We start from the raw sequence: 25,620 nt of genomic DNA on the forward strand, positions 1-25,620 counted from the left end.
CATGCCAATCTGTCTGCCTACAACACTCGTTTCTGCTGGTCTTCTAGTGAACAGATACTCATTTTGAGATGCATCTTAAATATCTCTTCCTCCTGGAAGCCTTTGCTGACTCCCCAGTACAAACTAAGTTCCTCAGAATATTTCTCCCATAGCACCTTCTACGTTTCTTTTTAAAAATAGTGCTTATCCTAGTTTGAAATTGTACTTACCATCCTTCTCTGCTAGCCTCTAAGTTTTATGAGTGTAGAGACTATTGTGACGTGAGAATCCTCAGCATCTTGTATAGTGCCTGGGTGTTTCATAACGTTTGCTAAATGGAGAAATACATGACTGTTACGGGATCTCTGGGGTATTGTTTTTCTGTCTGGAAACCTCTGTGGCTGGTGGTGCCTTTGCCTGAATTTTGCTAAGGCCTGCTGAGCTAGTTTTGCTCATTTGGCCTGGCAAACTGAGCTTGGCTCACGCTACCAGCCTGGGTCCCACACCTGCCAAAGAGTGTCAGGCATAGAATGGCAAGGGGTGTGTGAGCGAGTGTGGGATGTGGCCACTGCACACAGTCAGACATGCCTTTTACTGTAGCAGAGTGGGCAGTTCCAGGTGCCAGCAAAGGCGCCAGCTCTCTGTGAGGCTGCGGCCAGACCAAGTACACCATAAGCAGCTTCCATGGCTGGCACTGGGGAACAAGGTGGCATCCAGAAACTTGGAGACTCCAGGAACCGTAGGGCCCCAAAGAGGGAGTCACAGCCCTGGCTCAGTGAGTTCCCAGGTCTGGGGTCCCCAAAGGGCCACAGCTCTTCTCTCCTCTTTGTCCACAATGTGGCAAGCAAGGGGCATATTTCAGCCCTGTTTGTGTTACCGCTCTTTTAGCCCCTACATTTGATGCGTCCCAAGTTCTTGTCCTGTGGCCAGGAAGAATGAGGTATGCAGACAAGTAGAAAGTGAGAAAGACAGAGAAGCTTTATTGAGCAACAGAACAGCTCAGTCTCCCGCAGGGGAAGTTTCTTTCTGCAACCAGGGTGTCCCATGAGTGTTCAGCTCCTAGCAGAGAGGAGACCCTGGACAGGGAAGCTCCTCTCTGCAGGCAGGTCATCCTGTTGTCTCTTCAACTCTCAGCAGAGAGGAGGCCCCGAAGTGGGTTGCTCCTCTCTGCAGCTGGTTGTCCCGACATCTGCTTGAGTATCAGCAGAGACGAGGCCCTAGAATGGGTAGTTCCTCTCTGCAGCTGGTCATCCTGACATCTGCCCAGCTCTGGTTAAGCCTGGGGCTTTTATGGGCTGCAGAGGGGAGAAAGTGTGCACCGATTGGTCCATGGGTGGCCATGGGTAGGCCTGGAAAAGGCACCACAAGTTCCCATTCTGGTCCACAGGACTGGCAGCCCAGCTCCCAGCCTTAAGGCCCTCACTAGGGACCCACCTCCTTCTGTCCAGGAGCCTGTCTGCCTCCCGCTGCTGTTCATGGCACCCGTGGCACCCAGGATGCTCATACCAAGGGGTGCCTGTGGGCCAACACCAAGCTTCCCTCAGTGCCCCCCTTGGCTTCCCATGGCTCCAACTTTGCTCTGAGATTGGAGCAGGTGCCAACAGTAGGGAGAAGCCAGGCAGCAGGAGCAGGCACTTCCAAGCCTGCAAGGGCAGGGGGGCCTTCCTGGCCCAAGGTGTAGGGATGCCTGGCTCTGCAGCTGTGGTTTTGGCAGCTGCAGCAGTGACCAGCAGGGTAGGGCTCCTGCCTGCTCCTGAGCCCAGGGAGTGCAGAGATGGCTGGGTCTGCAGCTGCAGTTTGGGTGGCTGCAGCAGCACCCAGGCAGCTTCCACCCCAACTCAGAAGGGGCGAGGATCCTGCTTGTCCCTGCCTCTTACCGGCTCCGCCCAGCCACGCTTCACTGCTGCAGCCAGCATGATGGCAGCAGCCGCTCCAGGTGGCCCGCTGCTGCCATCATTACCATTTAGTATCAACATTATTGCACAAAGAAAGAATATTTGAACTTCAAATAATAGAAGGGCTTAACGGAAGATAACACTTTAAATTGAATAAACTTAAATGTATGATGAACTCATTATGCGCATTATGTGTTTTTTGAAAAATTTTACTTTTTGCTAATGAAAACTTCACTAGATACTGACATTGTACTGTGGGCCAATGTTCTAGAGCCAATGATTTATTGTATGCATCTTATGTGCTTCCTAAACTTTCAGATATTCTTTATGCACAGATAGATACTCTTGCTGGTTTTTACCTTTTTTTTCTTTTTTACATAAAAAGTGGCATACAAGATGTTTTATCTGGGCACATGGACACACAGCTAAATACTGTATTTCTTAGCTTCTCTGCTGCTAATTGTGGCCATGTGATGAAGTGATAGCCAATGGGATGTAAATTGAAGTGATATAGCAATTTCTGAGTTATGACCTGAAAAGGAAAGGAGGCTTTCTTCCCTTCTAGAGGAAGATGTAACCTGATGGTAGGAGCTGCAGCAGGCGTATTTTACCATGAGGTGGAAATAAGGTGTTAAGGATGAGAAAGCAACATGATAGCAAAGATCTATGTCTCTAAGACCACAAAGGTGTCATATTAACCTTGAACTGTAATTGATTAGACCCTTTTTAAATAGAAGTTAACCTGGTATCCTAGCTAATAAAATAATATACACTGTTTTGCTCTTAGCGTCTTGATAACAATATATCTGGAAATTCTTTCCAAATCTTATGCAATCCTAAAGCAGAAAAATTAGACTCTATTGTGGTGGAAAGGGTATAGGATGATGCTGTGGGCCAGTTGGTGAGCAATGCTCTGTTGATGCCTCTCATCCTCCCATCTTCATCAGTATTGTAGTTGGATACAAATGTTTTCTGTGCAGCGGAGTTTTCAATAATTTGATAGGGTCTTTCAGTGTGCAAAGAGACATTTGTAGCTGCATGTTTTAATTGATACTGACTTTATTAGACTGGAATATAAACTTTAAAAACTAGTTTTTCTAAGGTTTTAATGTTCATTTTAATTTTTATAAATCTAGTAATTTTTTGCATATAAAAATTAAAGGGATGTTTCTTAATCCTTTGATTAGTTTTCAATGTACTGCTGTTTGCTTCACTTATTAATTCAGTTAGTTAAATTATTACATTTTCTTTAAACATTTTTAAACCTATTTACACATTTTAAAAACCCAGGTATCCTCAAATATTTTAAACCTCCGAAAAAGCTGGCAAGCAAAATCTAAGCAGTTAAGTGATTCTAGTAGATCGATTAAATAAATCTTACTCTCTTGGCCAGGTATGGTGGCTCATGTCTATAGTCCTAGCACTTTAGGAGGCCAGGGCGGGAAGATTGCTTGAGACCAGGAGTTTGAGACCAGCTTGGGAAGCATGGAGAAACCCCATCTCTACAAAAAGTACAAAAATTAGCTGGGCCTGGTAGCACACATTTGTAGTCCCAGCTACTCGGGAGGCTGAAGTGGGAAGATCACTTGAGCTCAGGAAGTTGAAGCTGCAATGAGCCTCAACGTTTTGCTAATCAAGCCACTGCACTCCAACCTGGGTGACAGAGTGAAACTTCATCTAAAAAAAAAAAAAAACCCACAAGACCGTACTCTCTTAATTCTAAACATTCTAATATTGTTTCTAAATGTAATTAAATAATCACATTTATACTGTTAAATCATAAACTAATCACAACTCTGATAAATTATTTAATATCAGATTTACATACCATAAATAAGGACAAGATTTTAAAAATTCGGTGCTGACTCATGTTTACTATACTTTAAAGTTCAACTGGAGGATTTTTTTTTAATACTTTAGGTTCTAGGGTACATGTGCAGAACGTGCAGGCTTGTTACATAGGTATACATGTGCCATGGTGGTATGCTACACCCATCAACCCATCATCTACATTAAGTATTTCTTCTAATGCTATACCTTCCTTAGCCCCCTAACCACTGACAGACCCTGGTATGTGATGTTCCCCTCCCTGTGTCCATGTGTTCTCATTATTCAATTCCTACTTATGAGTGAGAACAGGCTGTGCTTGGTTTTCTGTTCCTCTGTCAGTTTGCTGAGAATGATGATTTCCAGCTTTATCCATGTCCCTGCAAAAGACATGCACTCATCCTTTCTATGGCTGCATAGTATTCCATGCTGTATATGTGCCACATTTTCTTTATCCAGTCTAGCATTTGGGTTGGTTCCAAGTCTTCGCTATTGTGAATAGTTGCTGCAACAAACATACATGTGCATGTGTCTTTATAGTAGAATGATTTGTAATCCTTTGGGTATATACCCAGTGATGGGATTGCTGGGTCAAATGGTATTTCTGGTTCTAGACCCTTGAGGAATCACCACACTGTCTTCCACAATGGTTGAACTAATTTACACTCCCACCAACAGTGTAAAAGCGTACCTATTTCTCCACATCCTCTCCAGTATCTGTTGTTTCCTGACTTTTTAATGATCGCCATTGTAACTGGTGTGAGATGGTATCTCATTGTGGTTTTGATTTGCATTTCTCTAATGACTAGTGATGATGAGCTTTTTTTCATGTGTTTGTTGGCCGCATAAATATCTTGAGAAGTGTCTGTTCATATCCTTTGGCCACTTTTTGATGGGGTTTTTTTTTCTTGTAAATGTGTTTAAATTCCTTATAGATTCTGGATATGAGCCCTTTGTCAGATGGATAGATTGCAAAAATTCTCTCCCATTCTGTAGCTTGCCTGTTCACTCTGATGATAGTTTTTTGTTGTGCAGAAGCACTTTAGTTTAATTTGATCCCATTTGTCAATTTTGACTTTTGTTGCCATTGCTTTTAGTGCTTTAGTCATGAAGTCTTGGCCCATGTCTGTGTCCTACATGGTATTGCCTAGGTTTTCTTCTAGGGTTTTTATGATTTTAGATCTTACGTTTAAGTCTTTAATCCATCTTGAGTTAATTTTTGTATAAGGTGCAAGGAAGGGGTCCAGTTTCAGTTTTCTGCATATGGCTAGCCAGTTTTCCCAGCACCATTTATAAATAGGGAATTCTTACCCTATTGCTTGTTTTTGTCAGGTTGGTCAAAGATCAGATGCTTGTGGATGTGCAGTGTTATTCCTGAGGCCTCTGTTCTGTTCCATTGATTTATATATCTGTTTTGGTACCAGTACCATGCTGTTTTGGTTACTGTAGCCTTGTAGTAGAGTTTGAAGTCAGGTAGTGTGATGCCTCCAGCTTTGTTCTTTTTGCTTAGGATTGTCTTGGCTATATGGGCTCTTTTTTGCTTCCATACGAAATTTAAAGTAGTTTTTTCTAATTGCGTGAAGAAAGTCAATGGTAGCTTGATGGGGATAAATTGAATCTATAAATTACTTTGAGCAGTATGGCCATTTTCACAATATTGGTTCTTTTTTTAAAATTATACTTTAAGTTCTAGGGTACAGGTACACAATGTGCAGGCTTGTTACATATGTATACATGTGCCATGTCGGTGTGCTGCACCCATTAACTCGTCATTTACATTAGGTATTTCTCCTAATGCTCTCCCTCCCCCATCCCCTCACCCCACTACAGGCCCCAGTGTGTGATGTTCCCCACCCTGTGTCCAAGTGTTCTCATTGTTCAATTCCCACCTGTGAGTGAGAACATGCTGTGTTTGGTTTTCTGTCCTTGGGACAGTTTGCTTAGAATGATGGTTTCCAGCTTCATCCATGTCCCTACAAAGAACATGAACTCATCCTCTTTTATGGCTGCATAGTATTCCATGGTGTGTATGTGCCACATTTTCTTAATCCAGTCTATCTTTGATGGACATTTGGGTTGGTTCCAAGTCTTTGGTTCTTCCTATCCATGAGCATGGAATGTCTTTCCATTTGTTTGTCCTCTCTTACTCCCTTGAGCAGTGGTTTGTAGTTCTCCCGGAAGAGGTCCTTCACGTGCCTTATAAGTTGTATTCCTAGGTATTTTATTCTCTTTGTAGCAATTGTGAATGGGAGTTCACTCATGATTTGGTTTTCTGTTTGTCTATTACTGGTATATAGGAATGCTTGTGATTTTTGCACATTGATTTTGTATCCTGAGACTTTGCCGAAGTTGCTGATCAGCTTAAGGAGATTTTGGGCTGAGGCATTGGGGTTTTCTAAATATATAATCATGTCATCTGCAAACAGGGACAATTTGACTTCCTCTCTTCCTATTTGAATACCCTTTATTTCTTTCTCTTGCCTGATTGCTCTCGCCAGAATTTCCAATACGATGTTGAATAGGAGTGGTGAGAGAGGGCATCCTTGTCTTGTGCTGGTTTTTAAAAGGAATGCTTCCAGCTTTTGCCCATTCAGTATGATACTGGCTGTGGGTTTGTCATAAATAGCTCTTATTATTTTGAGATACGTTCCATCAGTACCTAGCTTATTGAGAGTTTTTAGCATGAAGGGGTGTTGAGTTTTATTGAAGGCCTTTTCTGCATCTATTGAGATAATCATGTGGTTTTTGTCTTTGGTTCTGTTTATGTGATGGATTACATTTATTAATTTGCATACGTTGAACCAGCCTTGCATCCCGGGGTGAAGCCAACTTGGATCATGGTGGATAAGCTTTTTGATGTGCTGCTGGATTCGATTTGCCAGTATTTTATTGAGGATTTTTGCATCAATGTTCATCAGGGATATTGACCTAAAATTCTCTTTTTGTGTTGTGTCTCTGCCAGGTTTTGGTATCAGGATGATTCTGGCCTCATAAAATGAGTTAGGGAGGAGTCCCTCTTTTTCTGTTTTTTGGAATAGTTTCAGAAGGAATGGTACCAGCTCCTTTTTGTACCTCTGGTAGAATTTGGCTGTGAATCCATCTGGTCTTGGCCTTTTTTTTTTTAGTTGGTAGGCTATTAATTACTGCCTCAATTTCAGAACCTGTTACTAGTCTATTCAGGGATTCAAATTTTTCTGGTTTAGTCTTGGGAGGGTGTATGTGTCCAGAAATTTCTTCTAGATTTTCTAGTTTATTTGTGTAAAGGTGTTTATAGTATTCTCTGATGGTAGTTTGTATTTCTGTGGGATCAGTGGTGATATCCCCTTTATCATTTTTTATTGTGTCTATTTGATTCTTCTCTTTTCTTCTTTATTAGTCTGGATAGCAGTCTATCTATTTTGTTAATCTTTTCGAAAAACCAGCTCCTGGATTCATTGATTTTTTTTTTTTTTTTTTTGAAGGGTTGTTCTTGTCTCTATCTCTTTTAGTTCTGCTCTGATCTTAGTTGTTTCTTGTCTTCTCACTTTTGAGTTTGTTTGCTCTTGCTTCTCTAGTTCTTTTCATCGTGATGTTAGGGTGTCAATTTTAGATCTTTCCCACTTTCTCCTGTGGGCATTTAGTGCCATAAATTTACCTCTAAACACTGCGTTAGCTGTGCCACAGAGATTCTGGTACATTGTGTGTGTGTTCTCATTGCTTTCAAATGACTTACTTATTTCTGCTTTAATTTTGTTATTTACCTAGTAGTCATTCAGGAGCAGGTTGTTCAGTTTCCATGTAGTTGTGTGATTTTGAGTGAATTTCTTAATCCTGAGTTCTAATTTGATTGCACTGTGATCTGAGAGACTGTTTGTTATGATTTCAGTTCTTTTGCATTTGCTGAGGAGTGTTTTACTTCCAATTAAGTGGTCAGTTTTAAACTAAATCAATGTAGTGCTGAGAAGAATGTATATTCTGTTGATTTGGGGTGGAGGGTTTGGTAGATATCTATTAGGTCTGCTTTGTCCAGAGCTGAGTTCAAGTCCTGAATATCATTGTTAATTTTCTGTCTCATTGATCTAATATTGACAGTGGGGTGTTAAAGTCTCCCACTATTATTGTGTGGGAGTCTAAGGCTCTTTGTAGGTCTCTAAGAACTTGCTTTATGAATCTGGTGCTCCTGTATTGGGTGCATATATATTTAGGATAGTTAGCTCTTCTTTTTGCAGTGATCCCTTTATCATTATATAATGCCCTTATTTGTCTCTTTTGATCTTTGTTGGTTTAAGGTTTGTTTTATCAGAGACTAGGATTGCAACCCCTGCTATTTTTTTGCTTTCCATTTACTGGGTAAATATTCCTCCATCCCTTTATTTTGAGCCTATGTGTGTTTTCACACATGAGATGGGTCTCCTGAATACAGCACACCGATGGGTCTTGGCTCTTTATGCAGTTGGCCAGTCTGTGTCTTTTAATTGGGACATTTAGCCAGTTTACATTTAAGGTTAATATTGTTATGTGTGAATTTGATCTTGTTATTATGATGCTATCTGGTTATTTTGCTCATTAGTTGGTGCAGTTTCTTCATAGTGTCGATGGTCTTTACAATTTGGTATGTTTTTGCAGTGGTTGGTACTGGTTTTTCCTTTCTGTATTTAGTGCTTCCTTCAGGAGCTCTTCTAAGGCAGGCCTGGCGGTGACAAAATCAGCATTTGCTTGTCTGTAAAGGATTTTATTTATCCTTCACTTATGAAGCTTAGTTTGGCTGGATATGAAATTCTGAGTTTAAAATTCTTTAAGAATGTTGAATATTGGTCTCCACTGTCTTCTGGCTTGTAGGCTTTCTGCAGAGAGATTCACTGTTAGTCTGATGGGCTTCCCTTTGTGGGTAACCCGAACTTTCTGGCTGCCCTTAACATTTTTCTTCATTTCAACCTTGGTGAATCTGACAATTGTGTGTCTTGGGGTTGCTCTTCTTCAGGAGTATCTTTGTGGTGTTCTCTGTATTTCCTGAATTTGAATGTTGGCCTGTCTTGCTAGGTTGGGGAAATTCTCCTGGATAATATCCTGAAGAGTGTTTTCCAATTTAGTTCCATTCTCCCTGTCACTTTTAGGTACACCAATCAAATGTAGGTTTGGTCTTTTCATGTAGTCCCGTATTTCTTGGAGGCTTTGTTCATTCGTTTTCATTCTTTTTTCTCTAATCTTGTCTTCATGCTTTATTTCGTTAAGTTGATCTTCAATCTCTGATATCCTTTCTTCTGCTTGATTGATTCACCTATTGATACTTGTGTGTGCTGCACGAAGTTCTTGTGCTGTGTTGCTCAGCTCCATCAGGTCATTTATGTTCTTCTCTAAACTGTTTATTCTGGTTAGCAATTCATCTAACCTTTTTTTCAAAGTTCTTAGCTTCCTTGCATTGGGTTAGAACATGTTCTTTTAGCTCAGAGGAGTTTGTTATTACCCACCTTCTGAAGCCTACTTCTGTCAGTTTGTCAAATTCATCCATCCAATTTTGTTCCATTGCTGGCAAGGAGTTGTGATCCTTTGGAGGAGAAGAGGCATTCTGGTTTTTGGAATTTTCAGCCATTTTGTGCTGGTTTTTCCTCATCTTCATGAATTTATATACCTTTGGTCTTTGATGTTGGTGACCTTTGGATGGGGTCGCTGAGTGGACATGCTATTCCTTTCTGTGTGTTAGTTTTCCTTCTAACAGTCAGGTCCCTCTGCTGCAAGTCTGCTGGAGTTGGCTGGAGGTCCACTCCAGACCCTGCCTGGGTGTCACCAGCTGAGGCTGCAGAACATCAAAGATTGCAGCTTGTTCCTTCCTCTGGAAGCTTCTTCCCAGAGGGGCACCCACCAGATGCCAGCTGGAGCTCTCCTGTATGAGGTGTCTGTCAACCCCTGCTGGGAGGTGTCTCCCAGTCAAGAGGCATGGGGGTCAGGGACCCACTTGAGGCAGTCTGTAGCTTAGCAGAGCTTGAGCACTGTGCTGGGAGATCCGCTGCCCTCTTCAGAGCTGGCAGGCAGGAACGTTTAAGTTTGCTGAAGCTGCACCCACAGCCGCCCCTTCCCCCAGGTGCTCTGTCCCAGGGAATTGGGAGTTTTACCTATAAGCCCCTGACTGGGGCTGCTGCCTTTCTTTCAGAGATGCCCTGTCCAGAGAGGAGGAATCTAGAGAGGCAGTCTGGCCACAGCAGCTTTGCAGCACTGTGGTGGGCTCTGCCCCGTTGGAACTTCCTTGCTGCTTTGTTTACACTGTGAGGGGGAAGTCTTTACTCAAACCTCAGTAATGGTGGACGCCCCTCCCCCCGCTCCAAGCTTGAGTGTGGCAGATCAACCTCAGACTGCTGTGCTGGCAGTGAGAATTTCAAGCCAGTGGATTTTAGCTTGCTGGGCTCCGTGGGGTTGGGATCCTCTGAGTTAGACCACTTGGCTCCCTGGCTTTAGCCCCCTTTCCAGAGGAGTGAACGGTTCTGTCTCGCTGGCATTCCAGGCGCCACTGAGGTATGAAAAAAAACTCCTGTATTTAGCTCAGTGTCTGCCCAAACAGCTGCCCAGTTTTGTGCTTTAAACCCTTGGCCCTGGTGCTGTAGCCACCCGAGGGAATCTCCTGGTCCTGTAGGCACCCGAGGGAATCTCCTGGTCTGTGGGTTCCTGATTTGTTTTTCTAAGACCACCAGAGCGGGTACAAAAGAACCAGCGACTAGGCAAGGGTAGGAGCAAAACTGCAAGTTTATTTTGGTCACCTAAGGTGTGGGGAAGAGGTCTGTCGGCCTCCGGCAAAGAAGGCCGACAGAGCCCCCCGGTGGGGCTCTCGGACGGAGTTCCTGCAGTCCTGACATCCCGACAGGAGTGGAGGACTGAGGAAGGCCGCGCGTGGCGTGCCTCCGGAGTGGCTTTTCTAGGAGTGGGAGGGCAATAGGCGGGGCACGGGCGTGTCAGGGGGCGTTCCACAGGTGCAACCAGGTAAATCTTGGTCTCTTCAGATTGACGTCACCTGGCGCATGCCCAGTTGGTCTGCACCTTCCCGGGCACCGGCTGCATTTTCACGCGCGCGGGAAAAGTTGGTTAAGAAGAACCCGGAAGTGCACCATCTTGCCTCCATTCATCCAAACAGTTCCGAAGACCATGGGAACAGTGTAGTATCGGGGCTGGAATACACCCTTCCTCATGGCACAGTCCCTCACGGCTTCCCTTGGCTAGGGGAGGGAGTTCCCCAACTCCTTGCACTTCCCAGGTGAGGCAATGCCCCACCCTGCTTTGGCTCACCCTCCGTGGGCTGCACCCACTCTAACCAGTCCCAATGAGATGAGCTAGGGACCTCAGTTTGAAATGCAGAAATCACCTGCCTTCTGCATTGATCTTACTGGGAACTGCATACTGGAGCTGTTCCTACTCGGCCATCTTACCAGCCACTGAGAGTATTATTAATATGTGTTTGATTTACTTATTCTTATTGCGTCTCTTTTATGGGGCTTGCAAAATTCAACCCAATTAGGAAGAGATTTACAATCTCAGCCCAAGAGTTAGGATGATTCTTCAAGTTCATACATTTTCTTACAGCCCAAAGCATCACTTATTTTTTTTATTCCAGTTTTTACCATTTCAATTTTTTTCTTTTTCTTTTTTTTTTTTTTTTTTGAGACAGTGTCTCACTCTTTTTCCCGTGCTGGAGTGCAGTGGTGCTGTCTTGGTTCACTGCAACCTCTGCCTCCCCAGTTCAAGCGATTCTTCTGCCCTCAGCCTTCTGAGTAGCTGGAACTACAGGCGCGCACCACCACACTGGCTAATTTTTGTATTTTTAGTAGAGTCGGGCTTTCACTATGTTGGCCAAGTTGGCCTTAAAATCCTGACCTCAGGTGATCCGCTCATCTTGGCCTTCCAAAGTGCTGGGATTACAGTCATGAGCCACCTGTGTGCCACCTGAAACTGAAACAATTCTTTTTTTTTTTTTTTTTTTTTTTTTTTTTTTGAGATGGAGTCTCACTCTGTTGCCCAGGCTGGAGTGCAGTGGTGCTATCTTGGCTCACTACAAGCTACAAGCTCTGCCTCCCGGGTTCATGCCATTCTCCTGCCTCAGCCTCTCAAGTAGCTGGGACTACAGGCGCCCACCACAATGCCCGGCTAATTTTTCTTTTTTTCTTTTTTTCTTTTTCTTTTTTTTTTTTTTTTTAGTAGAGACGGGGTTTCACCATGTTAGCCAGGATGGTCTCAATCTCCTGACCTTGTGATCTGCCTGCCTCGGCCTCCCAAAGTGCTGGGATTACGGGCGTCAGTGTTTTTGTATTTTTAGTAGAGATGGGGTTTCACCATTTTAGCCAGGATGATCTCCATCTCCTGACCCTGTGATCCGCCCACCTCAGCCTCCCAAAGTGCTGGGATTACAGGCATGAGCCACCGCGCCTGGCCAAAAAAAATGTTTTTAATCATCTAATTTAATGATTCCATTCTGTACCCACACCCATCTACAATGGCAACTAGTTTCTTTGTTGTCCAACTTGTGTTGAAGGGGTTCTACACTTTCTAAGTTCTTTTAGCTGCCTCACAACCAATATTTCTTGTTCTTTTGCTGTTCCTTAAATTTGAAGAAGAGAAAAATTAGATCTTGGTTTCAAGAGGTAAGAGATATGAGGTCATTTCTTTTTTGTTGTTGTTGTTACTTTCAAAGACTGTGTGCACATGAGGTCATTTCTTAATGCTTGTTCATATTCTGATTTGCATATTCTGTATTCAAACTCATCAGTCTAATATTGTTTACACATGTTTCTTCTCTTTCTTTTAAACATTTAAGCTATTTAAGAATTAATTAGGCCTGGTGTAGTGGCTCATGCCTGTAATCCCAGAACTTTGGGATGCTGAGGTGGGAGAATTGCTTGAGGCAAGGGATTCAAGGTTGCAATGAGCTATGATCACACCATTGCACTCTAGCCTGGGCAACAGAGTGAGACCCTGTCTTAATAAAAAGAAAATGAATTAACGAGCAATATGAAATAGAGCAAATGAAATATAAAGCACTAGTCATACACAATAGGCCTATCAAAAACTCCACAGGCTGGCAGCCTTCAAAGCAAGTATTTGTGTTTAAATGCTGCTTCTTTGTTCTAAAATGCCTAAAAGTCAATGATATCATCCCTTTTAATATCTCTCTGCTTTTTTTTTTGTTTATATGGAATTGCAGATGGTCTACAGGTAGCTCCTGTGTCCGAAAACTGCTTGAGCTTCCCCTAACCATCTTCAAATTGCCATTCATTTAGGGTAATAATGAAGTCTCTCTCTTGCCTAATAATTTAATTTGTGTCCATATTAGCGGGCAGGGCAGGTGGAGGAAATGAGAAAGAGGCTTTAATTTGTTTTACGTAAGCCAACCAGGATAAGATTGAACACTAAACATAGTGTCTATCAATTAGGCATGGTCTGGTGAAGCCAATTTATTCTGTGTGTGTGTGTGCACGTGCTTGCACGCACACTTACCCATACACACCACCAGATAATTTGAAATTAGCACTTAAAAGGCAATTTGAATTTGCCATTAGGCTAACTAAACCAGTTCTGTCTACAATGTAATTGTATCTTGGTGCAAACCAGAGAATGACCAAAAATTTATCATCCAAGAAAATTAACTTCATTTGTTTAAAGTGTTCATTTTGAGCATCCAAAATTTCTGTTTAAAGTCATCTTTGCTGGGCGCAGTGGCTCACACCTGTAATCACATGGGAGGCTGAGGCAGGCAGATTGCTTGAGTCCAGGAGTTTGAGACCAGCCTGGTCAACATGGCAAAACTCCGTCTCTACAAAAAGTATAAAAATTGGCTGAACATGGTGGCATGCTCCTGTGGTCCCAGCTACATGGGAAGCTGAGGTGGGAGAGTCACTTGAGCCTAGAAGGTGGCGATTGCAGTGAGCTGAGATCGTGCCACTGCACTCCAGCCTGGGTGATGGGAGTGAGACCCTGTCTCAAAAAAAAAAAAAGTCATTTTTTAAAATTGTGTTTAAGGAGAATCATGTTGGCCAAACAGAAAGGGATTTTTTTTTTTTTTTTTTTTTTTTTAGACAGAGTCTCCCTCTGTTGCCCAGGCTGGAGTGCAGTGGCGCAATCTCAGTTCACTGCAATCTCCACCTCCTGGGTTCAAACAAATTCTCCTGTCTCAGCCTCCGGAGTAGCTGGGACTGCAGGTGCGCACCACCATGCCCAGTTAATTTTTGTATTTTTAGTAGAGACAGGAGTTCACCATGCTGGCCAGGTTGGTCTTGAACTCCTGACCTCGTGATCCACCCACCTCAGCCTCCCAAAGTGCTGGGATTACAAGCGTGAACCACCATGCCCAGCAACGGATTTGTTTTTAATTATTAGGAGAGTTAGGAAAACTTAAAGAATACGTTAATTATATTATGATATTTGCTAGAGCTCTAATTAGAAATATTGTTCCTAATTTGTATTTTATCCAGAATTCTAAGCATGGTCTTGAACTCCTGACCTCGTGATCCACCCGCCTCAGCCTCCCAAAGTGCTGGGATTACAAGCGTGAACCACTATGCCCAGCAACGGATTTGTTTTTAATTATTAGGAGGGTTAGGAAAACTTAAAGAATATATTAATTATATTATGATATTTGCTAGAGCTCTAATTAGAAATATTGTTCCTAATTTGTATTTTATCCGGAATTCTAAGCATTCCTTATTATACTTGCTGCATCATCTGTTTGATGAATTGCTTTTCCCTTTAATACTTTTAAACTTTCAGTCACCTGGAAAAGCTGGATGTTGTCTAAAGCCTTGTGGATGAGTTGCCAGAAATCGTTGGTATAAATCCCAGTATGGCTTCTAATGCGCATGGTGACCTTCAACAAGTCACAAAGTCACAGAAGCTCCTCATCAGTAAAGTGAAAAGGCTGGATTTGGCGGTCTCTAAATCCTTCCAGCCCTGAGTTTCTGTGGTAACTCTTCAACCATAGTGGAAGGCTTAGTTACCTTGATCATTCAAGGCAGACAGACTGTGTGTGTGTGCGTGTGCACTAGTGTGCCTCCAGTGTAACTCAGGAAATAGTATCTAGTTGCTGCTTGACTTGGTTACAAATGGTAGAAATAGATTTCTTTATATTTCTTTGTTCTCTGTGTTTGAATTTTTATGTAACAAGAGGCTTTACATGTGCAGTAATCTCAGTGTATTAAAACAGGTTTGTCAGGGACAGAAATGAATTGGTAGTCTGACTGGTACTTCTAATTGCAGAATTATCTAGTAGCATAAAAATGACTCATGGACTGACACATTGTCACTAGCTAAAAATGTAGATTCAATGTACTCTAAAATATATGGACATTTAATAGTAATAATAGCAATAACATTATGTAGTGCTGACTATATGCCAGACACCATTCTGAGGGTTTCAGTTCATTTCATCCTTACAAGTTGTTGTGGTATGCACTATACTTTCTCCAGTTTACTGATGAGGAAACTGAGCTAAAGAAAGAAGAAATGAGCCACCCCATGTCACACAGTACTAAATGTGGAGCTGAGTTCCAAGTATTTCTTGCTCTTACTGTTCCCCTTTGCTGCCCTTGGTAAAGAACTCATTAGGTGGGGCATGGTGGCTCACACCTGTAATCCCAGCACTTTGGGTGGCTGAGCGGGGTGGATCACTTGAGGTCAGGAGTTTGAGACCAGCCTGGCCAACATGGTGAAACCTTGTCTATACTACAAATACAAAATTAGCTGGGTGTGGTGGTGCACGCCTGCAATCCCAGCTATTCAGGAGGCTGAGGCAGGAGAATCTGCTTGAACCCAGGAGGTGGAGGTTGAAGTGAGCCGAGATTACTCCATTGCATTCCAGTCTGGGGAAAAAGAGCGAAACTCTGTCTCAAAACAAACAACAACAAAAAACCTCATTCTAGGAATCCCTGGCTGGGTTGATGTCTGAGTGGAGGCAAGGGTCTGGTATGTGCTCTTGTGTCTTCCCGTATAGTTCAGTGGAACTTTGTACAGGTCATGTAATCTCTCCAAACCAGGGCTATCCACTGGGAATAGAATGTGAGATGCAAATGTGAGCCACACATGTAATTTTAAACTTCCCAATAGCCATATTTGAATAAAGTAAAATGAAATAGGTAAAATGATTGTTAATATGTCTTATTAAGTATATTATTTACATATATCCAAATGTAATTCAGCATATAACCAACAATGAAAATTTTCAGTGAGATACCTTACATTCATTCACTATCCACATTTTAAGTGCGCAGTAGCTGCACGTAACTACTGGATACCGTATTAGACAGCACAGCACCAAACCCTGGAGAGGTCCTGTAAAATGAGACCGTAGCAATGGATCATCACTAAAACCTTAGATCTGAAATTCTAGAAATCTATCATGGGAAGCACTTGTACTCCTTAAGTAGTTTACCTTTATGAGATCACTTGTTTCTTGCCTGCTTCAGTAGCATGGAGAAAGCATTTTAAGATACTAATTCAACAATGAAATGATCCTTTAAGAATCACAAAGGCAAAGTAGTGTCAAGAGAGTGTGTGCTATGAGAGAAGATTTTCAGAAAGCAACCATGCTTTAGTGGGTTTAAAAAAAAAATCAATTAGTCCTTCAAATATCTGAGAGCTTTCTGTGGGCTACGTCCTATTCTAGGCCTCAGGGACTTGGAAGAGAACAATTCAAAGGCCCTGCTCTTATGGTGCCTCTACTGTGATTTAACAGTAAATAGACATGCAGGATGCTTTTGGGTTAGGTAAGTACTATGAATAAAGCAGAATAAGAGATTAGAGAGTGGAGGCTACGGAGACCTGGGAACTGGAGGGCCTAATTTTGCCAGGAGTACTTCTCTGAAGGGTGACAATGGAGGGGAGACTGGATTAAGAGATGGTATAAACTATATGAAGACCCAGAGAACAATGTACCAGGAAGTGACTGGGCATTCTAGGCTGGGGAGACAGCCTGAGGTGGAAATGGGCTTGGTGGGTTTGAGGAAGAACAGGAAGGCATTGTGTTTGGACTTCAGCAAGAGAGGGAGTGATAGGCAGCATGGTTGGGAAGTAGGAGTTTGGATTTTAAGTGTTAGGGGAGGCCAAAAAGAGTCATGATTGGCATGGAGAAGTGATTCGGTGGTTTTTTTAAAAAAGAAAGCTCTGACTGTTGGACAGATAGCATGTGGTAATGATGGAGGCAGGAAGACCAGTCAAGATGTCTTGGAATGTCTAGGTGACCTGTCATGGTGACTTGGACTAGCATAAAAATGAAGGGGGTTGATCAAATTGGTTAGATTTGATATACGTTCTGAAGGTAGAGTTGATTGGATGGATTGGTAGATGGCCCAGGAGTATGCAAGGATGTCATCAGGATGACTCCTGGGTTTTTGGCTTGAGCAACTGGATCCTTGGTAGTGTCACTTACTGAGATGGGTGAGGGAGGGCGGAGAATGGATTTGGTGAGGGAGGGGGTGGAGGTAGACAGGAACAAACAGTTCTGTTTTTAGACTTTGCAGGTTCCTACATCTTTATAATTGTGAATATCACATTGAAATTGTGGCTAGCAGCCAGGCGCAGTGGTTCACGCCTGTAATCCCTGCACTTTGGGAGGCCAGGGCAGGCGGATCGTGAGGTCAGGAGATTGAGACCATCCTGGCTAACATGGTGAAACCCCGTCCCTACTAGAAATACAAAAAAATTAACCAGGCGTGATGGTGGGCACCTGTATTCCCAGCTACTCAGGAGGCTGAGGCAAGAGAATGGCGTGGACCCAGGAGGTGGAGCTTGCAGTGAGCTGAGATCCTGCCACTGCACTCCACCCTAGGTGACAGAGCGAGACTCTGTCTCAAAAAAAAAAAAAAAAAAAAAAAATTGTGGCCAGAGGGATTTAGCATCTTTATCTTACATATTTGAAGAAGGGACTTTGCCCTAACACAGAGAGCTGGAGGTGGAGTTATTGTTTCCTCTAGGCATGGACTCAGGTTTATGATGCTTTTCTTTGGATAGTGATGTTAGTGACAGAAGCAGGAATTATGACTTAGAGTAAATAAAAACTTTACTGCTGAGAAGTCTTGTTTCTGTGCTTAGGAAAGAGCTATTTCCAAGGCTTGTAATCAACTGCTGAGCATCAGCACATCTGTACCTGGTGTGTAATATTCCTGTGTCTCTTGGTAAATAGCCACTGCCCCTGAGTGCCCCCATCTTCCTGCTGCTGACTTAACCATCAGAGCCTTGCTTCTGGGGGTACTCCTGACATCCCTCTACTCAGCACATAATAAGTAAAACACCTTGCACAGCAATTAGCTTCCTTGGCTTTGTTCCAGCCACTAGAGTGGAACAGCATCCGTTCTGACCAGTCAGTGTCCATGCCATGCCATTTGCATTGTCAGATCTTTTGAGTGTCACCAATGGTTCTATCCATGGGTAGGGTCATGACTAAGCAATGTGAAGTTGGAAAGAGTAATCTCATGAACCAGCCACTTCCAAATAGTGAAGAATGTTGATGTCCTTGATCTCTTGAATGAATTTTATGTTTCCATTCTGCTTTACCATTCTGTGAATACTGCACAATGTGTGCAACAGTAGCCGGCGTCTGGGTTGACAAGGCCGCTCATGCTTTACTTGTATCCCAACATAAATGCGATAGATCGGGCATTCCTCATCCTATCCTATTGCAAAGAACTCTGAGATTTCAGACAAACCCTACATGTATAGCATAAACTGTGGGCCAAGACCAAGATATGAAGTATTTGAGTGACCATAATACAACAACAATAACAACAAAAATCTTGCTCTTTCTCTTTGACTCTGTTATTTACTTTGGGATTTCTCCAAAAAAACAAAAAACAAAACACAAAAAACACAAAACCAAAAACAATAAAACAAACCAAAGAAACTGATGATTCTGTTGGACTTGGAAGGTTCTCATGCAAAGTGAAGTGGTGGGTATGGTAAAATTCTTCGCTGATTATTTAAACATGTGTGTGTATATGTATTTCATTTTCAACCACCAGCAGTGGGTTGGGATGGTCTACGCACAGAAATGTGTATGATGATACACGTGCTGATGAAGAGACAAAAAGCCTTTGGTCTTGGGCGGGGAGGAGTGTAGGTTTGGACCCTGCTTGGTCATTCTGCTCTGATGGAGGCTTCCATCTCCTTGATGATCTGCGACAGAAGGATGTACATGCTGAATGTTGGGTAAGGGGAGAGCAGACTGGGCTTTAACAACTTTTCCTAGAGGTGATGGGAACTCCTTAGGACCTTGACAAATAGGTGGCACTGAGCTAACCAGAAGAAAGAAGGTGCTTCAAATATTCCATAATGTAAATAAACATCCCTTACGATTGGTTTACCTTTAGTGGCTATAAAAAGCATTGTCTACTGAAACCCCAATTTGGGATAATTTCTGGGAGGTGCTAGGAGAGTTTGTTCTCTGAGAAATTCATGGCTAATTTGGATACTGAGGGAATCAAGTGGCTGGTTAGTTACATTTCTTCCTGTGTAAAAGTTCCATGACAGTGCTGCTGTTACATTTGTTTCAACAACTAAACCATGTGCGTTGATTCCACAGGCAATGGAGAACTCTCTCTCTGTGCCAAGAACTGTGGGTACAGAGGAAAGCAAGACTGACAAACCTAAGTGGATTTTCAGTGAAATTAGACTTTTAACCCCCCCTGGTCTTTCCAAGTTCATAACCCTTCAGGAGGCAAGCTGGCTTCTACTGCCTTAAATATGTTTGGCATTTACAGTAAATTATGACTGTGGGAGTATTTGCAATCTACCACGCCTGATGATTTCTTTGAGGAGAAGATTCTTTCTCACTGGGTCAGCCCGTAGGCTCTTCATGGGGAGAATCTAGGCAGTGTATGATGCAGAGAAAATGCTAATGAACTGAAGGAGGCCAAGTTAATCTATTAATATAATACACAGCTGAAGTGGGGAAGAAGAAAGGCAGAACAGCCATGAGGCTGTATGGCAGGGGGTTTTTTGGAGGGAGTGTTGAGACTAGGAGAGTTTTGGGGAGCGTTTTCTCTCTGTGTGGAAGATACTAGGAGGGACAGGGATAAAGAAAATATTTAGAGGATGCATTGTGAAAACGAAGAATCCATCTCCCCTTTGGTATTTCATAAAGACTGAGAAGGGATTGATTGGGGAATTAAGTACATGTTCATTGCCTGACTGTGTTTATTTGAATTAATACAGTGGCAAAATTATGCTGCACAGGCCCTAGGATTTATGAAGAAAACACTGAAAACACTAAATTGGGGGACTGTCAGATACCCCAAAAACTGAGGACTCAGGGTGGTTAGGCTGACCCTGTGTGACAGAGACAGTGAGATGGAAGGAGCATGTGTCTAGTTTTGGTCACTGGGATGTGGGTGGAAGTGATAATGTATCTTTTCTGGGACTGGCCCATAATAAATCTCCTATTCACAATCCTCTTTGTCTCTGTCTAGAGTCATCTTTGAGGCCTTTGGCTAGAGAAGGCAGAGCTACAAGAGAAAAATGGCTTGTGCTCTGAGTCACTGCATGGAGGAAAGCTGGCCAACTATGAACATGTACATTGAACTCTATGTGCAGGAGTGAAAAAAAAGTTTTAATTGTGTTAAATCATTGAGATCTTGGGAATTCTTTGTTACTGCAACAGAGCCTAGCAGATTCTGACTAATACATTCTATTTCCAAACAAGAAGTGTAGTGGTAAACTCTCTGCCATTCTGACTAACTCCACCGCTAGCTGCTGTTTCTTCCCTTACATTTGGGAGAAACAGCTGCTAATCCTTAATAAACATATTCCTCTCATTTCCAACAGGATTAAAACTTTGGCAAGGAAGAGGAAAGTATTGGGAGTCACTTAGTGGTAAATCATTAGCACATTGCACGTTATGGTGGGATTTTCCTGCATTAGTTCATGTTCCACAAGATTAGCTCATGAATAAATGAGTCTTTTTAAAAACCACTTTATTGATTGACATGTATGATTGACACATAGAAAGCTGTACATATTTAACAAATACAACTAGACAAGTTTGGAGAAAAGTAGACACCTGTGTAACCATCATCACCATCAAGGCCAAAAACATTCTTCACCTCTCCAAATTTCCTTCTGCCTCTTTTGTTATTATTAGAGATAACATACCTAAGATCTACCCTTTTAGCAACTTTTAAGGGTACAGTGTAGTATTGTTAGTTATAGGCACCATGCTGTATAGTCTCCAGAACTTATTTATCTTGTGTAACTGAAACTTTGTATCCTTTAACTGCCACTTCCTCATTTTCCCCTTGCCCTACCTCCTGGAACTGCCATTCTACTCTTTGCTTCTATGAGTTTGAACTCTTTCAGATTCCACCTCGAAGCGAGATCTCAAATTTAGCTTTAAGTTTGTGAGTGTAGAGAAGCATATTATGGAATAAAAGTTTGTGTCTCTCTTAAAATTTATGTGTTAAAACCCCAATTCTCAATGTGATGGTATTTGGAGGTGGGGCCTTTGGGAGGTAAATAGGTTAGATGATGCCATGAAGATGGGGCCCTGGTCCAGTGGAATGAGTATCTTTTTCTCTCTGGCTTATTTTACTTATCATAACGTCCTCCAAGTCCATCCAGTTGTGCAAAATGGCAGGATTTCCTTCTTTTTTAAGACTGAATAATATTTCATGTATGTTTATGTCACATTTTCTTTATCCATTCATCCGTCAATGGACTTTTATCCATAACTTGGCTATTATGAATAATGCTGCAATGGGAGCATTATACATGGAGTGCAGGGATCTCATTCAGATCTGCTTTCATTGCCTTTGGATAAATACCCAGAAGTTGGATTTCTGGATCATACACTGGTTCTATTTTTAAATATTTTAACTGCCAAGTCCAATATTTTGAGAAACCTCCATACTGCTTTTCACAAAGATTATACACATTTACATTGCCACCAACAGTGTACCAGACTTCCCTTTTCTCCACATCCTCACCAATACTTGTTATCTTTTATTTTTTATTTTTTTTAGATCATAGCCATTGTAACAGGTATGAGGTGATATCGCACTGTGGTTTTGATTTGCATTCTTTTGATGGTTAGTGATATTGAGCAGGAGTGAGTCTTTGTCTTTCTTTTGCTCTTGTGAGCAGCTATCCTCTGAACTCTCTGCTTTCCACCTTCATGGCTATTGTTAGGAGGTAATTCCTCATGTGCATCTCACGTTTCTCGTGTCTTGCAAGTGAGGCTCTAAATGTTCTTCTTGGGGACTCTCCTTTCAAAGATATTGGGATAGCAAACAGTCTTGGAAGACAGAGACAATGTCTTTCTCCAGAGTAAAGGACAGACATGCTTACTGACCGCTATAAAATATTTAGTTTCCTATGTTCAGAGTTCCTCTCCTATAACACAACCGTTGAGCATTCAGGCATCCATCTGGGCCTGCCCATGTAGCTCCCTTGGGATGCTGGAGCAGAACTGATGCAAATATGCAGATACTCATGTTACTTTCTATGCAACCAATAATAAAGCCCTCTGTCTCATGCCTTCTACCAGAATCCATAGCATGCTAACTTGGGAGCTTGCAAGTAAGGTAAAATCTCCAACCCTTCTTAGTTCTTGATAGCCACTATCTTGGCTACCAGTCTTCTAGCTGCCTTAAAACCACTTGAGAATAAGGTAATGTAAAACAAATGTAACTAGAATGAAGCTCAGACTAGATCCAGTCTCAGAGTATGTCCTTACCTACTTACTTCCTTTCTATCCCTCCTCCTCTCCTACTCATTCTGCATTGTTAAAACCCCAATTTGGCAAGGGCAAAAGCATCTTCGAAGTGCAAGGGAGGAGAAAAACTTAAGGAGTGAAAGCAGAGTTCCCTTTCACACAAATGAGAGAGGGAAAGTTGCTGACATTCTTTTTTTTTTTTTTTTTGATTTCATAAAGTTTTATTTTCCCAAATGTACGGTTTGTTAGACCTATTCATGCATCTTCACCAGCAGCTGGAGCATCATCTCCGCCCTTGGTATTTCTGGTGTAAATTACTTGAGCTCTGTGCTTTGAAGCCAGTTTGATAAGTCCTTTACTAAGGAGCTCCTGAAGGGCTGCCCTGGCCAGGGAGCCTCGAATCTTCAGTCTCTCAGAGACCACAGCTGGGGTTATAAGTTTATAGTTGGGAACTTCCTTACAGAGTTTGTTGTAGGTAGCTCTGTCAAACAAGACTAAGTTATTGAGCTTGTCCCGAACTTTGCCTTTGGACCACTTCTTTTTGGCCTTGCCCCCGGATTTGTTCACTGGGTCTTTGTCTTTCTTGGCTGACTTTCCGGCGTCCTTCTTCTTCTTGTCATCCTTGGGTGGCATTGCGAAGCTCGGAGAGCAGCAACGGGCACCAAAGACTTGCTAAGATGTCGGACAAAAAGGCGACATTCTTATGTTAATCCTCTCTGTCCCATTATAAGCGAGATCCAGTCTTATATTTTACAAACGTTTGCAACAGGTAATTCTTGTTCTTCTCTGCTCTAGTCTATAATATAACAGAAATATGTATCAGAAATAGCTTATTTGGTTGCTATCATTTGATCAAACTCATAGATATTGGCATTAATGTATAAATGGCTTATTTAGCTTTAAGTTTGTGAGTGTAGAGATGCATATTATAGAATAAAAGTTTGTGTCTCTCTTAAAAATGTATATGTTAAAATGCTAATTCTCAGTGTGATGATATTTGAAAGTGGGGCCTTTAGGAGGTAAATAGGTTAGATGAAGTCATGGAGATGAGGCCGTGGTCCAATGGAATTAGTGCCCTTATAAAAAGAGACAACAGAGATTTTGCTCTGTGTGTCTTCAACATTTAGGTGTAGGGGCAGAAGGAGCTTTCCACCCCATGAAGATTTAATAATTTGATTCTGTAAAACAAACTGACAATAGACACATTAACAAGAGAAAAGGCAAACATGTTTGTTAGTGTGCAAGCACACAGGAGCCACACAAAATAGGAAACTCAAAGAAGAGCCAGAAGGCTAAAGTTTAAATACTCTGTAGGGGAGAAGGAGGTGGGGGATGTAGATAATTTTAGAGAAAGAGTACATGATTTTTAGGGGAAATAAATGAAATAAATGAATCCAAAGAACAGACAACAGCTTAGGACAAAGTTCCTCTGGGAAGGCGAGGGGTGGAGCTAAACTGTAAACAAAGTTTGTGTTATTATTCAGATGAAGCCTTTCAGGTAACAAAAGTTGTTTTGGAGCAGCCTCCAGAAGGAATAGATGATAGCCAGTCTGGGTGTGGTGTTGACTTTTAATATCTTCTGCAGTGATTAATCTTCCCTGGTTGTTTGAGATTCCTAAAGAGGTGGATCAAGACAATTGTAATCCTTTTGGAAAATCTTCCCTTGGTCAGGTACATGAACCTCCTTGCATTTCAAAAAGGAAAGAAGTGTTGGTGGGCTGGATCAGGAGAAGATCAGAGAGAAACTTTGGTTGTGAGGCTTTTAAATTTCATTTGTTCAAAGCACTCAGCATGCCAAAGAGCCATAGTTGGAGGATTTTCTTTCCGAACCCCAACAGAGGATACAGCAAGAAGGCATGATGGCTGCCTGAAAAATCAGGATGTGTTTTCTCACCAGGAATCAAATCAACCAGCACCTTGATCTTGGACTTCTCAGCCTACAAACTGTGGGAAGTAAATTTCTGTTGTCTAAGACACCTAGACTGGTATTTTGTTAGGAGTATTTTACTTTGGTACCAAGGCTCTTTGCTGCTGTAAGCAAATATCTAAAAATGTGGAAGTGGCTTTGGAACTGGATAATGGGTTGAGGATGGAAGAATTTTGAGGTGCATGCTAGAAATATGGATGTTAAAGGCAATTTTGGTGAGGGCTTGGAAAGAAAAGGGAAGAGCTGGAGAGAAAACCACCATCTTTGTAGAGAATACATAAGTCATCATGAATGGAATGTTGGTAGAAATATGGACATTAAAAGCGGTTCTGGTGAGTTCTCAGAAGGAAATGAGAAACAGGTTATTAGAAACTGGAGGAAACTGCTATTTTATTGTAAAGTGACAAAGCACCAGATTGCACTGTGTTTGTGTTCCAGTGCAAGAAGTGAAGTTGATATTTAGCTGAGGAAATGTCTAAGCAAAGTATCGAAGGAGTACCTTGGTTCTTCCTGACTGCTTCTAGTGAAATGGAGAAGAAAGAAATGAATTTAAGAAGGAATTCCTATGCAAAAAGGATCCAGAACTTGAAGGCTTGGAAAATTCTCAGGCTACCCGTATTGCAAAGAATGAGAAAGATTATTCTGAAGAGAACACTAAGGGTGTGTCTGAACACTGTTTGATACGGAGATAGTATGGATGTGAATGAAGGATTTAATCAGCTATCTCAACCGAAGCCAGGAATAGAGATGGGATTATAACAATAGAAATGTTGCCAGGTGGGACTAAAGGGGGCAGAAATAAACAGGAGTGACTGAAAGAAGGATATTGGGCCAGCGCCAAGGTGCTGTGGGAAATTAAAGTAACAAAATTAGAAAAAAAATTAAAAAATAAAATTATTAGAAAAGCAAAAAAAAAAAAAAAAAAGTAGGATGTTGGGCTTACGTTATCAGGACAGGATAGGATGATAGGGCCATTTGGCTGTGAACATGCTTTATTTTTCAAGAAAAGGGAAGACTAATCGCAAAGGCAATTTGGAGACCATCAGAGCTGCCACTGTTGCCACAGGTCCAGGGGGCAGGGCTGGTTCCTCCTCTGTTTCAAAGGGTGGGGTTGCCTTTCTAGTTTTTGCAGGCCAGGGTGCCTCTGCCCATGACTTTGTTCTCCCTTAGAGAATCACACAGGGTGGGCCTTTCCGGAGAGCCAGGAGACTGGGCTCTCACAGAGAAGAACTCATTCCAGATTTAACTCCAAAGTCTCATCTAAATATCATCTAAATTAGGTATGGGTGATACGCAAGGTACGATTCATCCGGAAGCAAAATTCCTCTCCATATGTGAGCCTG

General features: G+C 42.1%; 1 protein-coding gene and 1 pseudogene across 1 annotated transcript in view; one reads left to right on the top strand and one right to left on the bottom strand.

The window, feature by feature from the left end:
- GNA14 (G protein subunit alpha 14) overlaps positions 1–25,620 on the top strand; it is a 223,004-nt gene that overhangs the window by 14,118 nt on the left and 183,266 nt on the right. The window lies entirely within an intron of this gene.
- Positions 22,606–22,983, bottom strand: LOC104663316 (annotated as a pseudogene).

Source organism: Rhinopithecus roxellana, chromosome 16, assembly GCF_007565055.1.
Source record: "Rhinopithecus roxellana isolate Shanxi Qingling chromosome 16, ASM756505v1, whole genome shotgun sequence".
NCBI lineage: Eukaryota > Metazoa > Chordata > Mammalia > Primates > Cercopithecidae > Rhinopithecus > Rhinopithecus roxellana.